Source organism: Pecten maximus, chromosome 18, assembly GCF_902652985.1.
Source record: "Pecten maximus chromosome 18, xPecMax1.1, whole genome shotgun sequence".
NCBI classification, from domain to species: Eukaryota; Metazoa; Mollusca; class Bivalvia; order Pectinida; family Pectinidae; genus Pecten; species Pecten maximus.
In genome coordinates this window covers 4,254,504-4,265,475 of record NC_047032.1, presented here as the reverse complement: position 1 = coordinate 4,265,475, position 10,972 = coordinate 4,254,504, and the positions used below count along the sequence as shown (strand labels likewise).

The 10,972-nt window shown below is 32.4% G+C and overlaps 1 long non-coding RNA gene across 1 annotated transcript; it reads right to left on the bottom strand.

Moving 5' to 3' along the window:
• Positions 1–404: 404 nt before the first annotated feature.
• On the bottom strand, positions 405–3,814 carry LOC117316917. The gene is made up of 3 exons (XR_004530047.1): positions 3,511–3,814; positions 841–947; positions 405–473 (listed from the first exon to the last, which is right to left on the bottom strand). It is a non-coding gene; the product is annotated as an uncharacterized LOC117316917 (long non-coding RNA).
• Between the last annotated feature and the right edge of the window lie 7,158 nt (positions 3,815–10,972).

Genomic DNA, 10,972 nt, shown 5'->3' with positions numbered 1-10,972 from the left:
ACTGCTCAATAATTAATAATGTTCGATATGAAATAATGTTCTATATAAAATAATGTTCGATATCAATTATGTTACTGTTTGATATGTTGCTGTTCGATATATGATACTGTTCAATATATAATCGTTGAACATCATTACATATTAATTAGTATCACATACACAAGAGAGTCATACTTTTATCGCCACACCGCTCTACACAACATCAATTTTAAGGTTTAACGAAGGGCGATACATAAACCCGGTAATTTTCGGGGTTTTTTTAAGAGTTACGCGTATATTCGTATATTTTCAATCATAACTTAAACACTTTTGTGGTATAACGAAAGTTTTCATTTAATTTCATTTCCAGACATTCGTAGAACATCTAATTTGATGAAAAGTCAAATAAAAACAAATGACAAAGATAAAGACACACAAATGACATTTAATATATAGAATCATCACACAAGTTGTACCAAACCGCCATTTAGCCCCTGGAAAACAGAAAATAGCATTTATTATAACAGACATAGACACTACAAAGTAGAAAATATCCAATCTCTACTACGTCATAAAAACAACACGACACAAACGACAGTTGGCCAGCTAGCCCGTCGTACGCTATAGAAAATGTGAAAAAAAGACAATAGAATTTATTATAACAGACAAACACTTCAAAGTGTTACCTCAAAAAGAAATTCCGGTGAGAGTTTTGAATGAAAGTGTTCTGTTAACAATACATATAACATCTTATGTAATATATCTTATTGTTCAATGTTGTACTATGAACAGGTCCAGAATTTTCAGGAAGAACTGCTTCGAAACGTTTGAAATCCATTGTTATGAGGAATTGCGACATACCTTGTATAAATATATTGGATGTCCATTTCCAACGAATACTTGTGTACATCAACCAATCAGCTGGCCTGTCAAATTCTTGTAGAGAGCATATAAAAGGAAATATCCACCTGTCAATACAAAGCATATATCAACTACATGTTGTAGGCACGTGCTATCGTTAGACGCGAGCTAAGGGCCGACAATATTGGACTGACAAGGGGCTTATTCCGTTAAACTGCTTCGCTTTTATCGAGATATTTTGAGAGTTTTTCAAGCCATGGAAACAGTTAACACATACAAATAAATAACAAATGATACGTCTTCATAAAACACTTTGTCTGTTATGTACATAGATTAAGGTCTCGTTATGGTGGTCATATGAGATAAGAATGGTACTATACTGATATTTATAGAGTGGTCTATGAGATAAGTATGAGTACTATACTAATATTTATAGAGTGGTCTATGAGATAAGTATGAGTACTATACAGATATTTATAGAGCGGTCTATGAGATAAGTATGGTACTATACTGATATTTATAGAGCGGTCTATGAGATAAGTATGGTACTATACTGATATTTATAGAGCGGTCTATGAGATAAGTATGGTACAATACTGATATTTATAGAGCGGTCTATGAGATAAGTATGAGTACTATACTGATAATTATAGAGCGGTCTATGAGATGAGTACTGTGCTAATATTTATTGAGCGGTCTGAGATAAGTATGAGTACTATACTAATATTTATAGAGTGGTCTATGAGATAAGTATGAGTACTATACTGATATTTATAGAGTGGTCTATGAGATATGTATGAGTACTATACTAATATTTATAGAGCGGTCTATGAGATAAGTATGAGTACTGTACTAATATTTATTGAGCGGTCTATGAGATATGTATGAGTACTATACTGATAATTATAGAGTGGTCTATGAGATAAGTATGAGTACTATACAGATATTTATTGAGCGGTTTATGAGATAAGTATGAGTACTATACTGATATTTATAGAGCGGTCTATGAGATGAGTACTATACAGATATTTATTGAGCGGTCTATGAGATAAGTATGGTACTATATAGATATTTATAGAGCGGTCTATGAGATATAGAGTGGTCTATGAGATAAGTATGAGTACCATACTAATATTTATAGAGCGGTTTATGAGATAAGTATGGTACTATACTGATATTTATAGAGCGGTTTATGAGATAAGTATGGTACTATACTGATATTAATAGAGTGGTCTATGAGATATGTATGAGTACTATACAGATATTTATAGAGCAGTCTATGAGATAAGTATGAGTACTATACTGATATTTATAGAGCGGTCTATGAGATAAGTATGGTACTATACTGATATTTATAGAGTGGTCTATGAGATATGTATGAGTACTATACAGATATTTATAGAGCGGTCTATGAGATAAGTATGGTACTATACTGATATTTATAGAGTGGTCTATGAGATATGTATGAGTACTATACAGATATTTATAGAGCGGTCTATGAGATAAGTATGAGTACTATACTGATATTTATAGAGTGGTCTATGAGATATGTATGAGTACTATACAGATATTTATAGAGCGGTCTATGAGATAAGTATGAGTACTATACTAATATTTATTGAGCGGTCTATGAGATAAGTATGGTACAATACTGATATTTATAGAGCGGTCTATGAGATAAGTATGAGTACTGTACTGATATTTATAGAGCGGTCTATGAGAAGATAAGTATGAGTACCGTACTGATATTTATAGAGCGGTCTATGAGATAAGTATGAGTACTATACAGATATTTATAGAGCGGTCTATGAGATAAGTATGGTACAATACTGATATTTATAGAGCGGTCTATGAGATAAGTATGGTACAATACTGATATTTATAGAGCGGTCTATGAGATAAGTATGAGTACTATACTAATATCTATTGAGCGGTCTATGAGATAAGTATGAGTACTGTACTAATATCTATTGAGCGGTCTATGAGATAAGTACTATACAGATATTTATAGAGCGGTCTATGAGATAAGTATGGTACAATACTGATATTTATAGAGCGGTCTATGAGATAAGTATGAGTACAATACTGATATTAATTGAGCGGTCTATAAGATAAGTATGAGTACTGTACTGATATTTATAGAGCGGTCTATGAGATAAGTATGAGTACTGTACTGATATTAATTGAGCGGTCTATGAGATAAGTATGAGTACTATACTTATACATGTATTTATAAACCAACCATGATTCAATCATTTTACTTACTGACATTTTTTTTACGTTAATATTGTTTGCTCAATTAAACTTTGACATATTTAGAAATCATTTATTATAATTTATATAAGTTAAAGGCTTTGTCTAGAAAGTAGTCTTGTTTAGTCTTGTGATGTAACACTATACTGACAGTTCAGGGGGCAGTTTGTTGTCCTTTCTACTCAACTCATAATTATGATTAGGTATTTAAACTGTTTTCTCTTTTCTTTTCTTTTTTTTTTTTTTTACTCTTTATCAACTCATTTCCCTTTAATTGTGTTAAAAATAGATGTGTATACATCATATCGATTTAGTAAGTGTACTGGGTACATAAAAATCATCTAAATATATGTGTATATAAATAAAACCAATATTTTAAGTAAGCGCATGCGCATATTTATGAATAAAATAACTTACCCAGGCCTACAATATCCCCCAAGAAACTGTCCTGCTTTCTATCCGCAAGCCTGGCCCGTAGGTAGACATTCCTAGCTCTGAGATAGTCTCCTAGAGGGTAGCCAGATACATACCCAACCTGTCCGTTCGGGTAATAGTACCGACGATTACCCTGTCCCAAAACAAAGGCAATCGCGCCGACTATCAGGCAAAACAAGAGTATCTTTTCCATGGCTGAACTGGTTCGCGCGGAACGACAGCCTGCGTCTGAATCCCCGGCTGTTATCGGAATAGGAGATTGGTGAGTGTACTACTGACCAGGTTTTATATGAGGTCGTCATACCGAAATTCTGACCACTACCGATACAGTATCAGCGCCCCTAGGGCGAAACAGGGATGGAAGTGTTATTCAAAACTAGAACGAGACTGACTGGAAAAACGTGATGAAGCATCCACGTCGTCCACATTTTGTCCTGCTAACTGATGGAGTACCGCCCTAGGGGTAATATAGATGGAGTCCGGGTATGGACGTAAGTCACCAACCAACAATCACCAGCTAAGATGGTCCGCACCGGAAACATTTCCACAATGGAAACTGTTCAATGGTCAAAGACCTTCACTCATGTATACCAACAGAGACAAGTGATCGAGTTATTGTCCATGCCGTTAATTCCTTCAGAGAGAATAAAAAAATCAATATTATCAGTACCAAAAAAAAAGTTGACAACACATATTGGTTAGTATTAGATCGACACCTTTATACAACTGTTGACAACATATATTTTTCAGTTTTGAAATCTTTTTATTCATCCTTTTGCATATTATGAGTACATAAAATACATAGAAAAAAACATCAATTATAGATACAGTTTAACAGCAACACAACATCGGGTTTTTATTGTTATTTTTTTTAATTTTTTTTTTTTTGAGAAGAGCATCAAGGGTGTCAGTGATTAGGTATATAACATTTTAGAAAATGTGTGCATGTATATATATTGAACAATGTTTAATGGCTAATAAATATACAGTATTGAACAATTAAGATAAAGATGTACCATTGTTAAATTATATATAGCTGAGAGTATCAAGAAGTTGATAGGTGTACATATATAGTATTGAAGAGTTATGACATATATATGTATAGTTGATTATCACTTGCATAAACTGACGATGTTGCATGATTGTATAGTATAGAATAATGTTTTTTCAAGAAACAACAGAAATCCGAGCTACCCGAGTATTATTTTTGAGACTTATCTCCCTTTGATTAATATCTATATCTGGAGCTGCATATAATATAGAAAGGCTATTGGAAGTAGCTATTGTTAATTATTGAATTTATGGTATGTACATGTATATGGCAAGTAATGAATAGAGTAATAAAAAAATATGAAGGATTTTTTTCCCCTTATTGTTTACAACATTTAATACAGCTTTTGCCCTCGCATACACACGTTTACTTAATGCATTTATATATTCAGTTTGAGAAAAAAAATCTATTTTATATGGACCATTTATTTTCAAACTTATTGTACTCCATCTTATTCTAAATATTACTTCTTCTATTTACAGGTTAATGTTTAATTCGTTTTTAAATCCATTTATATTAGGAAGACAGTGTCTAAGTCTTTGTTTGTAAATATGAAACTTTGCTAATAGAAGTAAAGTGTTGATACATTTTAACTCTTGTTCCTTGGTTAACTACCCAATATTACATCAACATTTTGTAGTTGTATAGTTCTAGTTGTCGTAGTGTAAAGCCATCCTTTAAATTCGTCCCAGAAGTTTTCAACTATTCTACATTCCGACAACATGTGCGTAATTGTTTCAATATGACGGTTATAGAAAGTGCAGAGAGGGGAGCCTTTTATGTTGATCATATGTAAAAATGTATTTGTACTAATTATTCTATGTATTATTCTGTATTTGGAACCAATTAAGTTTAAGGTGGATTTAAATGGGATTATGTTAATTTTCATAATATGGTGACAACATATTTTGGTAAGTATTAGATCAACACCTTTATACAATTGTTGACAACATATATTGGTGAATATCAGATCGACACCTATACGGAATTGTTTCTAATGAACACTTCTCCCTGGTACAAATAACCATGGACAGGGACACGCGAAATTCAGGACAATAAGGAGTTTGAACAACTCACAAGGAACTCCAAAGATACCAATTTAGTAAAACGCGTTGTCGGAAAAATAAAATAAAACCACACAATATTATTTACACGAGTTTCTGCCTGACAATTCGGTTATATTTATTATCGGACTATATTGTCTGACCACCCGGTTATATTTTATTACCAGTCTATATTGTCTGACCACCCGGTTATATTTTATTACCAGACTATATTGTCTGACCACTATGTTATATTTATTACAAGTCTATATTGTCTGACCACCCGGTTATATTGTATTACCAGTCTATATTGTCTGACCACTATGTTATATTTATTACCAGTCTATATTGTCTGACCACCCGGTTATATTTTATTACCAGACTATATTGTCTGACCACCCGGTTATATTTTATTACCAGTCTATATTGTCTGACCACCCGGTTATATTTTATTACCAGACTATATTGTCTGACCACCCTGTTATATTTTATTACCAGACTATATTGTCTGACCACCCGGTTATATTTTATTACCAGTCTATATTGTCTGACCACTATGTTATATTTATTACCAGTCTATATTGTCTGACCACCCGGTTATATTTTATTACCAGTCTATATTGTCTGACCACCCGGTTATATTTTATTACCAGACTATATTGTCTGACCACCCGGTTATATTTTATTACCAGTCTATATTGTCTGACCACCCGGTTATATTTATTACCAGACTATATTGTCTGACCACAAGGTTATATTTTATTACCAGACTATATTGTCTGACCACCCGGTTATATTTTATTACCAATCTATATTGTCTGACCACCCGGTTATATTTTATTACTAGTCTATATTGTCTGACCACAAGGTTATATTTTATTACCAGACTATATTGTCTGACCACCCGGTTATATTTTATTACCAGACTATATTGTCTGACCACCCGGTTATATTTTATTACCAGTCTATATTGTCTGACCACCCGGTTATATTTTATTACTAGTCTATATTGTCTGACCACAAGGTTATATTTTATTACCAGACTATATTGTCTCACCACCCGGTTATATTTTATGACCAGTCTATATTGTCTGACCACCCGGTTTTATTTTATTACTAGACTATATTGTCTGACCACCCGGTTATATTTTATTACCAGACTATATTGTCTGACCACCCGTTTATATTTTATTACCAATCTATATTGTCTGACCACTATGTTATATTTTATTACCAGACTATATTGTCTGACCACTATGTTATATTTTATTACCAGTCTATATTGTCTGACCACTATGTTATATTTTATTACCAGACTATATTGTCTGACCACCCGTTTATATTTTATTACCAATCTATATTGTCTGACCACTATGTTATATTTTATTACCAGACTATATTGTCTAACCACTATGTTATATTTTATTACCAATCTATATTGTCTTACTACCCGTTTATATTTTATTACCAGACTATATTGTCTGACCACCCGGTTATATTCTATTACCAGACTATATTGTCTGACCACTATGTTATATTTTATTACCAGTCTATATTGTCTGACCACTATGTTATATTTTATTACCAGACTATATTGTCTGACCTCTATGTTATATTTTATTACCAGTCTATATTGTCTGACCACCCGGTTATATTTAATTACCCGGTTATATTTAATTACCAGACTATATTGTCTGACCACAAGGTTATATTTTATTACCAGTCTATATTGTCTGACCACTATGTTATATTTTATTACCAGTCAATATTGTCTGACCACCCGGTTATATTTTATTACCAGACTATATTGTCTGACCACTATGTTATATTTTATTACTAGACTATATTGTCTGACCACTATGTTATATTTTATTACTAGTCTATATTGTCTGACCACAAGGTTATATTTATTACCAGACTATATTGTCTGACCACTATGTTATATTTTATTACCAGACTATATTGTCTGACCATCCGGTTATATTGTATAACCAGACTATATTATCTACCACCCGGTTATATTTATTACCAGACTATATTGTCTGACCACCCGGTTATATTTTATTACCAGTCTATATTGTATGACCTCTATGTTATATTGTATTACCAATCTATATTGTCAGATCACCCGGTTATATTTTATTACCAGACTATATTGTCTGACCACCCGTTTATATTTATTACCAGACTATATTGTCTGACCACCCGGTTATATTTTATTACCAGTCTATATTGTCTGACCACCCGGTTATATTCTATTACCAGACGATATTGTCTGACCACCCGGTTATATTTTATTACCAGTCTATATTGTATGACCACTATGTTATATTGTATTACCAATCTATATTGTCTGACCACCCGGTTATATTTATTACCAGACTATATTGTCTGACCACTATGTTATATTTTATTGCCAATCTATATTGTCTGACCACCCGGTTATATTTATTACCAGACTATATTGTCTGACCACTATGTTATATTTTATTACCAATCTATATTGTATGACCACTATGTTATATTGTATTACCAATCTATATTGTCAGATCACCCGGTTATATTTTATTACCAGACTATATTGTCTGACCACCCGTTTATATTTATTACCAGACTATATTGTCTGACCAACCGGTTATATTTTATTACCAGTCTATATTGTCTGACCACCCGGTTATATTCTATTACCAGACTATATTGTCTGACCACCCGGTTATATTTTATTACCAGTCTATATTGTCTGACCACTATGTTATATTTTATTATCAGACTATATTGTATGACCACTATGTTATATTGTATTACCAATCTATATTGTCAGATCACCCGGTTATATTTTATTACCAGACTATATTGTCTGACCACCCGTTTATATTTATTACCAGACTATATTGTCTGACCAACCGGTTATATTTTATTACCAGTCTATATTGTCTGACCACCCGGTTATATTCTATTACCAGACTATATTGTCTGACCACCCGGTTATATTTTATTACCAGTCTATATTGTCTGACCACTATGTTATATTTTATTACCAGACTATATTGTCTGACCACCCGGTTATATTTTATTACCAGTCTATATTGTCTGACCACCCGTTTATATTTATTACCAGACTATATTGTCTGACCACCCGGTTATATTTTATTACCAGTCTATATTGTCTGACCACCCGGTTATATTCTATTACCAGACTATATTGTCTGACCACCCGGTTATATTTTATTACCAGTCTATATTGTATGACCACTATGTTATATTGTATTACCAATCTATATTGTCTGACCACCCGGTTATATTTTATTACTAGTCTATATTGTCTGACCACAAGGTTATATTTTATTACCAGACTATATTGTCTGACCACCCGGTTATATTTTATTACCAAACTATATTGTCTGACCACCCGGTTATATTTTATTACCAGTCTATATTGTCTGACCACCCGGTTATATTTTATTACTAGTCTATATTGTCTGACCACAAGGTTATATTTTATTACCAGACTATATTGTCTCACCACCCGGTTATATTTTATGACCAGTCTATATTGTCTGACCACCCGGTTATATTTTATTACTAGACTATATTGTCTGACCACCCGGTTATATTTTATTACCAGACTATATTGTCTGACCACCCGTTTATATTTTATTACCAATCTATATTGTCTGACCACTATGTTATATTTATTACCAGACTATATTGTCTGACCACTATGTTATATTTTATTACCAGTCTATATTGTCTGACCACTATGTTATATTTTATTACCAGACTATATTGTCTGACCACCCGTTTATATTTATTACCAATCTATATTGTCTGACCACTATGTTATATTTTATTACCAGACTATATTGTCTAACCACTATGTTATATTTTATTACCAATCTATATTGTCTTACTACCCGTTTATATTTTATTACCAGACTATATTGTCTGACCACCCGGTTATATTCTATTACCAGACTATATTGTCTGACCACTATGTTATATTTTATTACCAGTCTATATTGTCTGACCACTATGTTATATTTTATTACCAGACTATATTGTCTGACCACTATGTTATATTTTATTACCAGTCTATATTGTCTGACCACCCGGTTATATTTAATTACCCGGTTATATTTAATTACCAGACTATATTGTCTGACCACAAGGTTATATTTTATTACCAGTCTATATTGTCTGACCACTATGTTATATTTTATTACCAGTCTATATTGTCTGACCACCCGGTTATATTTTATTACCAGACTATATTGTCTGACCACTATGTTATATTTTATTACTAGACTATATTGTCTGACCACTATGTTATATTTTATTACTAGTCTATATTGTCTGACCACAAGGTTATATTTATTACCAGACTATATTGTCTGACCACTATGTTATATTTTATTACCAGACTATATTGTCTGACCATCCGGTTATATTGTATAACCAGACTATATTATCTACCACCCGGTTATATTTATTACCAGACTATATTGTCTGACCACCCGGTTATATTTTATTACCAGTCTATATTGTATGACCACTATGTTATATTGTATTACCAGACTATATTGTCTGACCACCCGGTTATATTCTATTACCAGACTATATTGTCTGACCACCCGGTTATATTTTATTACCAGTCTATATTGTATGACCACTATGTTATATTTTATTACCAGTCTATATTGTCTGACCACCCGGTTATATTCTATTACCAGACGATATTGTCTGACCACCCGGTTATATTTTATTACCAGTCTATATTGTATGACCACTATGTTATATTGTATTACCAATCTATATTGTCTGACCACCCGGTTATATTTATTACCAGACTATATTGTCTGACCACTATGTTATATTTTATTGCCAATCTATATTGTCTGACCACCCGGTTATATTTATTACCAGACTATATTGTCTGACCACTATGTTATATTTTATTACCAATCTATATTGTATGACCACTATGTTATATTGTATTACCAATCTATATTGTCAGATCACCCGGTTATATTTTATTACCAGACTATATTGTCTGACCACCCGTTTATATTTATTACCAGACTATATTGTCTGACCAACCGGTTATATTTTATTACCAGTCTATATTGTCTGACCACCCGGTTATATTCTATTACCAGACTATATTGTCTGACCACCCGGTTATATTTTATTACCAGTCTATATTGTCTGACCACTATGTTATATTTTATTACCAGACTATATTGTATGACCACTATGTTATATTGTATTACCAATCTATATTGTCAGATCACCCGGTTATATTTTATTACCAGACTATATTGTCTGACCACCCGTTTATATTTATTACCAG